Below are 10,473 nucleotides of genomic sequence, written 5' to 3'. Positions count from 1 at the left end.
GATTTCATTACCGGTTTACCCAAGACGAGTCGAGGGAATGACTCGGTGTGGGTGGTAGTGGACAGGTTAACTAAAATGGCAAAGTTTATCGCCACGAAGAAAACTGCTAAAATGCCAGAGTTGGCAAAACTCTTTATTGAACATCTCTACAAGCTATATGGCCTGCCTGCAGATATAGTGTCGGATAGAGATAGAAAGTTCAACAGTCATTTTTGGAGGAAAGTCTTCAAAAAGTTGGATACTACTCTGAGTATGAGTACGACAAATCATCCGGAGTCTGACGGTCAAACTGAAAGAGTTAACCAAATTCTAGAGGATATGTTGCGTTCTTATGTTAGTAAGAAGCAATCTAATTGGAAAGAGTACTTGCCCTTATTGGAGTTTGCCTATAACAGCTCCAAACACTTAGTGACTGGATTTACACCATTCATGTTAATGTATGGATTCTAGCCGAGATCTCCGATGGCTGTAGGCCTAGAAAAGGAGAAGATTCAATCTGTCAAGGATTTCCTTGAAGATATGAATGATATGCTCAGAGCCGCACGTGAGAGCATTTGTAGTGCTTAGGATCGCGCTAAATCTTATGCGGATAAAGGACGTAGAAAGGTGACCTTTGCAGAAGGTGACTTTGTATTCCTCAAGGTTCCTGCACAGTCAGAAACCATGAAAACGAGAATGTGTGAAACTTTCTCCGTGATATTGTGGTCCTTTTAAAATCCTTAAGAAGATTGGGGACGTAGCATATAAACTTGAGTTACCGGAGAGTTCTCAAGTCCATCCTGTCTTCCATGTCAGTAAACTGAAGAAATCAGTTCACGGGTTAGAGAACGCAGTTTCTCCAAAGATTTTGGTGGACTTGATAGAGCCACCAAAGATACCACATGAGCGTGAAAAAATTCTAGTGTACCAGGAGGTACTTGTTAAATGGACAGACAGGGATGAGGAGGCAGCTACTTGGGAACGCCGTAGTGCAATTTCCAAGAGGTTTCCCCAGTTTGTTTTCGAGGACGAAAACTCTTCTTAAGGGGGGGGGGTAATGTCATGTAGGCTGCTGTAACGCCTGTGACCGACGGCGGTAGACCGGATGGCCAGACGGGGCTTTAATGTCAACGCTTCGACCGGAGTTCCGAGGACGTGGCCATCTAGGGTTCAGTGGGAGAGGATGCCCATGCGGAGCCATGGGCGGCCAGGCTAGTGTGGATGGCAAGCCACACACTATATAGCCTGGGGGATGAGGGGCAATCCTCATTCTTTCTCTATGGCTGGGTGGTGAGCCAGAGGCCGTCCCCTCATGTGGTAACGCCCGTAGAGGTGTTATGGTGATCTAACAGGTAATCATGTCTGATAGTTTGTCCCAAATTATGAGTGAGAAGTTAGACAAGAACAACTTCCAATCATGAAAGTTCAGGATGAGAAAGTTCGTCATGGTGGGAAAAGGATACTAGGAGTTCATTTCGGGTGATGAGAAGGTGCCGGAGCTTTCGAAAGAAAATGTCACTCCTAAATAGGCATAGGCTTTTTAAGTGATGGCATGATAGAACTAGCAAAGAGATATATTTGTTGTCTTTTAGTGTGTCGGATGCTATAATTTGTCATATACAAGCTGCGTTGCCACCTAAAGATGCATGGGATATAGCACAAGTAGCAAGGCAAGAGAGGTATGATTAAAGAAATAGATGCATAATGTGATGTATTTATTGTCTTTTAGTGCGTCAAATGCTATGATTAGTCATATACAAGTTGCATTGCCACCTAAGGATGCATCTGATATAGCACAAGTAGCAAGGCAAGAGAGGTGAAATTAAAGCAAGAGATGCATAATGTGTAGAGGAATAAGATAAGTATCAGTGATTACTCATTGGAAGTTAAAGGGGTTACAAATGCCCTCGTCTGTATTGCAGCTCTTGTTGATGGCGGCGACTTGGTGTTAGTCACATTGAATGGACTTGGTAAAGAGTATGATGAGTTTCGGACATCTATCTAAACTCATGAACTCTTTCTAAACTTTGCAGATCTTATAGCCATTCTTATTACTAAGAAGAGAGTTGGAACTAAATCATCTTCAGGAAATATACAAGAGTAGACCTTCTACTTAAACACAGGTAGAGGTAGGCCATTTTGGAAATAGAAATCATCGACAAGCAACAATAGGAATCTAGACAAGAACAACTTCCAATCATGGAAGTTCAGGATGAGAAAGTTCCTCATGGTGGGAAAAGGATACTAGGAGTTCATTTCAGGTGATAAGGTGCTGGAGCTTTCGAAAGAAAATGTCACTCCTAAATAGACATAGGTTTTTTAAGTGATGGGTGGCAGGAGAGAGCCAGCAAAGTGATATATTTGTTATCTTTTAGTGTGTCAGATGCTATAATTTGTCATATACAAGTTGCGTTGCCACCCAAAGATGCATGGGATATAGCACAAGTAGCAAGGCAAGAGAGGTATGATTAAAGAAATAGATGCATAATGTGATGTATTTATTGTCTTTTAGTGTGTCGAATGCTATGATTAGTCATATACAAGCTGCATTGCCACCTAAGGATGCATGTGATATAGCACAAGTAGCAAGGCAAGAGAGGTGCGATTAAAGCAAGAGATGCATAATGTGTAGAGGAATAAGATAAGTGTATCAGTGATTACTCATTAGAAGTTGAAGGTCTTATAGGTTTCTTTGTCTCTATTGCAGCTCTTGTTGATGGCGATGACTTGGTGTTGGTCACATTGAATGGACTTGGTAAAGAGTATGATCAGTTTCGGACGTCTATCTAAACTCATGAACTCTTTCTAAACTTTGAGGATCTTATAGCCATTCTTATCACTAAAAGTAGATGAATGTTGGGACTAAATAATCTTCATGAAATATACAAGAGTAGACCTTCTACACAAACACAAGTAGAGGTAGGCCGTTTTGGAAATAAAAATCATTAGCAAGCAACAATAGGAATCTAATGTACAAATAAGGGGGAACCAAAGATGCCAAGGTGGATAGCACGAAAATTAGAGTGGAAATAGAATGGATTATTGTGGAAAACCTAGGCACATAGGAAAGGAGTGCTATAAAAAATAGAATGATATCAAAAGTGAGAAGCTACATGAAGGGAACTATGCATCTTCAAGCAAGCAAGTTGAAGATAGAAGTGAGCAGCTTTTTGTGATGCAACATATGCAGATACAAGGAATCATGGAGATGTACGATATGTTGACTTGGGTACTTCTACCATGATCAATCATGGAGAATGGTTTAGAGATATGTAAAAAATGGAAAAGAGATGGAAAAGCTAGGGTATGTGGAAATAGGTGATGATACTACACATTTTTGAGAGAAGTGGATAAAAAAATTGGAAAGATGCCTATGTGTGTGTGTATACATATCTCTAAACTATCTATCTTTGGGAACTCCATATTAACGATGCTTAATAATTTGTGTAGAGATGGTTGAATTTGATGTAAATGAGACATGGGAGTTGGTGCCTTTGCTTAAGGAGAAGAAGGTAATTGGATGCAAATGGGTTCATAAAGTAAAACAAAATTCAAATGGGTCTATGAGAGCAGGAAAAAGGTAAGATTGGTAGGCAAGGGATACAGAACTATGGGATTGACTATGTGAGGACCAGGAACAATCTGGTTACCATGAGCCCAGTCATTGTATGGTTGCAGCAACTAAGAAATGGTCTTTTCATTAGATGGATGTAAAGAGGCATTTCTACATGGTGATTTATAAGAGGAGATCTACATGGTGCTACCACCAAGATATATGAGGACTAGGCACACCCATAGTTTTTTTGTAGGTTGCGTAAAGCCTTGCATAGATTGAAATAGGTACCTTGAGCATATGGCCAAACAAGATAGGACAATATCTTGTCACTATTAGATTTTATATATCTACAAAAACTTTTTCACTATGTGAAAAAGACTGATAAGGCCATTATTCTAGTAGTCATCTATGTTGAAACGGGACGATGATGGTGACATTCATGAGGTGAAGATGCTTCTCAAAAAGAAGTTTGAGATGAAGAATTTGGGTGAGTTGCAATACTTCTTGGGTATAGAGGTGATTACATCATATGATGGGATTTTAGCTATTCTAGATGTAGTATGCTTTGGACATATGATGTCCAAGTATGGGATAATAGGTTGTAAGCCAATTTTAGTGCCATTGGAGCATAACACAAAATTGGTTGTAGATATAAGTGATCTTTTGGAGGACCCTACTATGTACATGCACATTCTAGGGAGTTTGATTTATATGACTATCACCAGGCTAGATTTTAGTTATGTTGGGTTGGTGAGTCAGTTTATATAGGCCTCGAGGATACTTAGGTATATAAGGTCTATAGTACACTATAGGATTTTCCACGAGGATAGAGTATAGGTGCAATTACATGGGTATATACATACATATTAGGCTGGTAGTTGTTGGATGATGGAGAAGATGCTCTGCACACTCACACAGACACACACGCACACACGATGAGACAGACAAGCTCAGAGAGCAAGAGAGACAAAGCTTGATGCTGGAAAGTACTCAATGATAAGAAATGAGTGGAAAACAAGAGTACTAATAGAAACCCTAGCCCTAGGGTTGATGTGGCTAACACACAAGAGTGTGTTCACATGGGGAAAAAACTCCTAAGAGCACAGGGTAAAAATTGCCTGTGTGTAGGGTTGTTGACACTAGGGACTTCCAGGCTAACAAACCCCCCTCTGAAGTGAATGGTGTGAATGTGTACAGGTTGTAGCAAAAATTGGGTAAACCCATCTTCCACGTTGGCCTACGTAGTCACATAAATCAAGACAAAATGGTGGTAGAAGACGATTGTCTAATACCAAGAGCTTCCAATTGATGGTGGAGCCATACACATTACTGAATAGTTATGAATGCTTCTATACTCAGATTCACAACATGAAGTGGCTTTTGTCAGAAAAAGTTACCACTGATTAACAGCTTAGTGTTAGATCATCATGCCTAATAGCTATCAGTGGAGGTAGCAAGCATCAAGAAAATGCATTTCTGATTCACTACATGCCAAAGCCAAAGTTGGGGCAATGCTAAAATCTGCTCAACTGTGACACTACATACTAGATTTCAAAACGGGGGGACAACATATGTAATAAGGCATCTAAATACTGCAAAAGATCAATGTCTCTGAACATCAAATGTATGCTGTAACATCACGAGAAAATCGGCAAGGTAAATTTTTGTTGAATATGTTGAATGTCAGCAGATAGCAGCAGAGCAGGCAGTAGGCTAAATGCATAACTGTAACCCAATGATCAGCTTCCAATGTAGCAAGAAGAGAAGATGGCTCCTCATGGAATGTGGAAGCAACAAGGGCAGAATCAATAAAATAAGATGAAGTACTAGAGATAGCACATGTCTGACTACTGTAAGTAGGAGATCATAATGGTTGCATTCTCTTCAATTAATGCATCACCCATGGCATTAGAGCAATATGGAAAAGTTGGGCTGCTGAATCTGATTGAATGACAACCAGCAAAAGATGGCTGATTCATAGCCAAAAGAAGCCGAATGGCTAACCAGAGAGGTAGAATCGACGAACTGAAAATTCAAATGCCAAAAGCTGAATGCGAGTATTCAGATAGCAGGCAACATCAACGGGCTCAAAATTATAATGCTAAAAGGAAGCAAGCTTACGTTCATGTAGGCATCCATATTTGATGGACCTTACAATGAGGGGGTTGATGCCTTCGTTGTCGAGGTTGCTTCCTTTTTTTATGCAAGTTGAGGGGATCTTGTACATTTCTTTGGGATCCACACATTTTCATTACCTTCATAGAATCCATGCGCTTGTAATAATTTTTTGGGAACCCATAAGTGATGAGTTAAAAGAAGATTTTGTCATACTCTTTTGGGTTTATGTGCATATAGTAATATTATAACATTTTTTCCCTCATTAATTTACTTAAACCATATGTCCACCTTGTGGTTCCCATTTACCTCCTCTCTTGGGTCTCCTCCTATTTGTCATCTGTGTGAGCTTCTATGCTCCTCTTCTTGCCACCTTATCTCAAATTCATGGCTTGTCAACTTAACTTAGCTATTAGCATTCTCTGCCTATAGATATCCTGCTAAGATTTTTTCTCCATCTTTGTAAGATGTGCCCTACTATATTCCCTTCCAAGAATATTGCATGTTCTCTACACTCCAAGTATGCACAATTCCACAAGCTTTACTCAATCAACTCATTTGTCACATGGATTATTGATTTATCTAACAAATTGATGGGATCCTTCATCCATTTAAACTATTCTAGTTCATGGATACTCATCAATTGATGCCCCTCTACTTTGTCACTACTTCTACAAGCAAATGGATTTTACTGGCCAACACTAACTCTACTTTAACCAAGGTAGCCATTTCTAGAGAATGATTGCTTTTATTATGAACACAACTAACAATTATCATATTTGACACCTACAAAACCCTAAAGATGCTACTCACTAATATTTTTCATGGATGGACAGATACATGTAACATTATGGTGAAGAACTTGCAACAAAATTTTGAAAATCTCCCTTTCTGCTTATTTGGTTATCTTGTTTATCAAACTATTGTTATGGAATTTTTATTTCAGTTGTAATCTCTTGAATTTGGTATGTAGAAAATATTTGATTACACACACATAGAGAATGCTATTCTTCTTTCTCCATATTGACTAAAGCCACTCGTCTTAACTCCTTGCCAACTCATTATCATTGCAAGCATAGGGACCATATATATTTCAATGTTAAATACACATTAACATAGGTTAACAAATACCCTTAAATTTATATTTTCTTCCCAACCTATACTTACCTTACATATTCAAATAAAAAACTTTCATACCTTTGGTATTGCCTATATCATAAAAATAAGTCATTACCCTCAACACACCTATGGTTCTTTTGTTATACAGTGAGAATATTATTTTTACTGTCCACTCACATGCCACATCACTATCCCCAACCAAACCTTGACTATTTCAAACCTTAATATATACAACTTCTAAGATCCAATAGGGGGGGAAAAAAGGAGAGAGCAAAGAGGCACTATGTTCCTTCCCTCCATTTGCTTATTAGTGCTAGATTTGACAAATGATGATTCTTCTCTCTTTTAAAAATTCCTTATAAAAATTACAAAATAGTCACTCGCCTTTATTTGGAAAAAAGTTTTAGAGGTGGCATTCCAATTCTAATCAGTGAACGTGTCTCAAAAAATCATTAAAAATATTGATTGGTAGAATTCAATGTTGAAAGATATGTAACAAAGACAATTAAATTTAATTCAAGCAAATTTTTAAACTTTTTTTAAACGTTGAGATTTTAAAGACATATGCTAAGATGATTTTTATATGTCCTCTCAAATAATTAACTTCAAGAGAATAATTGATTTTCTTTAGCAAATAATGTAATCATTTATTACAAACTAAACTCTCTCTCTCTCTCTCTCTCTCTCTCTCTCTCTCTCTCTCTCTCTCTCTCTCTCTCTCTCTCTCACACACACACACACACACACACACACACACACACACACACACACACACACACACACACATTTTTTGGGGGTTATTTAAACGTTGAGATTTTAAAGACATATGCTAAGATGCTTTTTATATGCCCTCTCAAATAATTAACTTCAAGAGAATAATTGATTTTCTTTAACAAATAATGTAATCATTTATTACAAACTAAACTCTCTCTCTCTCTCTCTCTCTCTCTCTCTCTCTCTCTCTCTCTCTCTCTCTCACACACACACACACACACACACACACACACACACACACACACACACACACTTTTTTTGGGAGGTTAAAACCATTTTTTTCTATTAGGTCAAATGTACAAAGTGAGAACCCCTCAAAAAAGTTACAAAGGTCTCACAGATGTTGAAAACTAAAAACAGTGGAAAAGCAAATCTAGATGAGACTGATCTAATTGTTGTAGAAGCTGATATCAATTATGTAGAGATTATCGCAATGATTAACAAAAATACTGGTACTTTTGTCAATTGGGTTGACTGGAAATCTAGTCAATTATTACAAGCAATCCAAACTATTTAGAGAGCCTAAAATTGTGTCTATTGGAAAAATGAAGCCATATGTGCAAATCTTTGCTCATATTTGTCAAAAATCCTAAGAGAAACACAAGAAGTTATGAATAATATCATTCAAGCAAGAACATCTTGGACAATGAGCAAAAGCAATCTTTCTTTTTGCCAAAATGCTACCAACAAGAAGTACTCCTACAATGAATCGTCAAAACTAGACTCTCCCTTTGAGAGGTAACTTGCTTTTCCATAGCCTCTACAAAGTTTTTTGTTGTTTTATTCGTATTCCATAGCATATTTCCATGCTCCAAAAACCAAAGTGGTGGTATGAGCAATTAAGAGATCCTTGTTGCTATGATATGTGGGAAAAGGAAATTTAAGAGAAACAAAAGTCTCCTCTCCATGGAATATCTAATCTTCCAATCTATCCTGCAAGGGTCTAGTATGATATTCTAGAAGGGCTATAATTGTGTTTGTATTTTTTTCCATGTAGGCATATCTAAACCCAATCTTTGTTAAGCGTGTGAGAAAGTGTAGGAGTTCAATGGAGTAGCAAAAGCATGACTCCAATGTATGTTTTCCGACGACCTGAATGAATTTCTTGTTTGAGGAGGTCTTCAAGACCAGTGAACATATTACAATACTACTTTAATCATCTAGCTTATATATGGGCAACTATGAATCTTGCCTTGGACATGTCTAAATACTATATCTCCTAGTAGTGTAGCTTCCATTTACCAAAGGAACAAGTTTGATAGGCTATCGACATTACAACAATCATGAGAGTCCAAGGCTGTTATTGAGCCAAAAAAGTTTGTAGTAGGGTTGCTTTGTGTCCTAACATATGATAATGAATATCAAGAACATTAAGACCACCATAGAGCTTGGGTGCATAGATTCTTTCAAATCTTGGAAGGTGCAGTTCTTTTTTATGATGTTTTGTTCGCCCCATTAAACCTCCATGGACTTTGACATAAAGTTGGAAATGTATTGTTTTGGAGTGCGCAATTCTGATAAGTGCCAGTAATTCAATTTGGCTTACAACCTTTGCATGACCTAGTAGCCGTTCAATGAGACATTCCAACCTAGTGGATATCCCAGGTGTTAAACAATGTCAATAGGCTAAATAATTTGTCTCGACCATAAAATGATATGCCAATTCATCTCCTTTAATGGCAATAAATTTTATTTTCTAAAATTTATTCTTAAGGAAGAAAAAAAAGTCATCAACATAAGCTTGAGCAACCAAAGCACATCCATTTGGTAATTTGCAATGCATGTAACTACCCAACATTAGTGAGTTTATCCATATAGAGCACCAAAGGATGAGTGGATGATTACATACAATAAAGAACTTAAGGGGTAGACCTTTCTAATAGATTTACCTAATACCCATGAAGAGGATAGTCCTTATACGGTGTGCCATATTCCCTACATAATGTAATAAATAACATCACATAGGTTTTGTGCAAACCCAAGCTTTGTCGTGACTGCAGCAATGTAAGTGAGTAGTGTCAAATGCCTTTGCTACATTAACTTATAGTAATAATGGATCCTGCTCTATATATTTTGCATATTTTATCCCCACATAGGCATTACAAATACTATTAATGATCTGTCATTTGGGATCAAAGCCATACTATGCAAGATGGAGGCCTCTATTCAAAATCTTTTTGAGTCTGTCAGCTAGCATTTTTGTGATCATTTTATAGATTACAGGCATCAAAGTAATATGTTGCCAATTAGATAAATTTTGGCATAACTATTTTTTGGGCACTAGTTTGATGAGCTCCTCTTACCAAGAGGATGGCATAATTCCTTCCAATTGTATTGATTGATCATAAGCAATAGGCGTTGTGCAAATATTTCCCAAAATTGGAGAAATAATTCAGCAGCCAAACCATCCCACCCTGGAGATTTCCATTGGCCTAAAGATTTAACAAAACCACTGAGCTCTAAAGTTGTAAAAGGAAGTTCAAGGTCTCATGTGCTTCCTGTGCATTCATAATTGACACCACCTCAGAGAGGAGATCAAGACCAGCACTATAAACACTAGCTATCAATGGAGCAAATGAAGCAAAAGAATGCTGAAAATAAGCAATGCATTCTTGTTCTAATTGCATAAGGTTTTGCATCTATTCACTAGTTTGCATTTGAACTTGTGAAATGCATTACTTTTGCCATGTTGAATGCAAACTTTTTAAGAAAGCTTTGGAGGAATAGCCCTTGCCCACCAACATGGGTTTTTGTCATGATCGAGTTTGCCATTTTGAAGCTTTCATTGATCATTTTTTATCCAATTCATGTCGATCATAATTCATCTACATTTCTTCATGGGGCAATAACAATCAAATATGTCTAAGCTCTTCAAGAGCTTGCAGTTGATTTTTGAGCCTAGTGATTCATTATCTTTCTTCCCCCTAAGT

The sequence above is a fragment of the Cibotium barometz genome, chromosome 59, assembly GCF_041138505.1.
Source record: "Cibotium barometz isolate CiBa-2024 chromosome 59, ASM4113850v1, whole genome shotgun sequence".
Classification (NCBI taxonomy): Eukaryota; Viridiplantae; Streptophyta; class Polypodiopsida; order Cyatheales; family Cibotiaceae; genus Cibotium; species Cibotium barometz.
The sequence above is the reverse complement of the archived record's forward strand: the minus strand, read 5'-3'. Positions refer to the sequence as shown.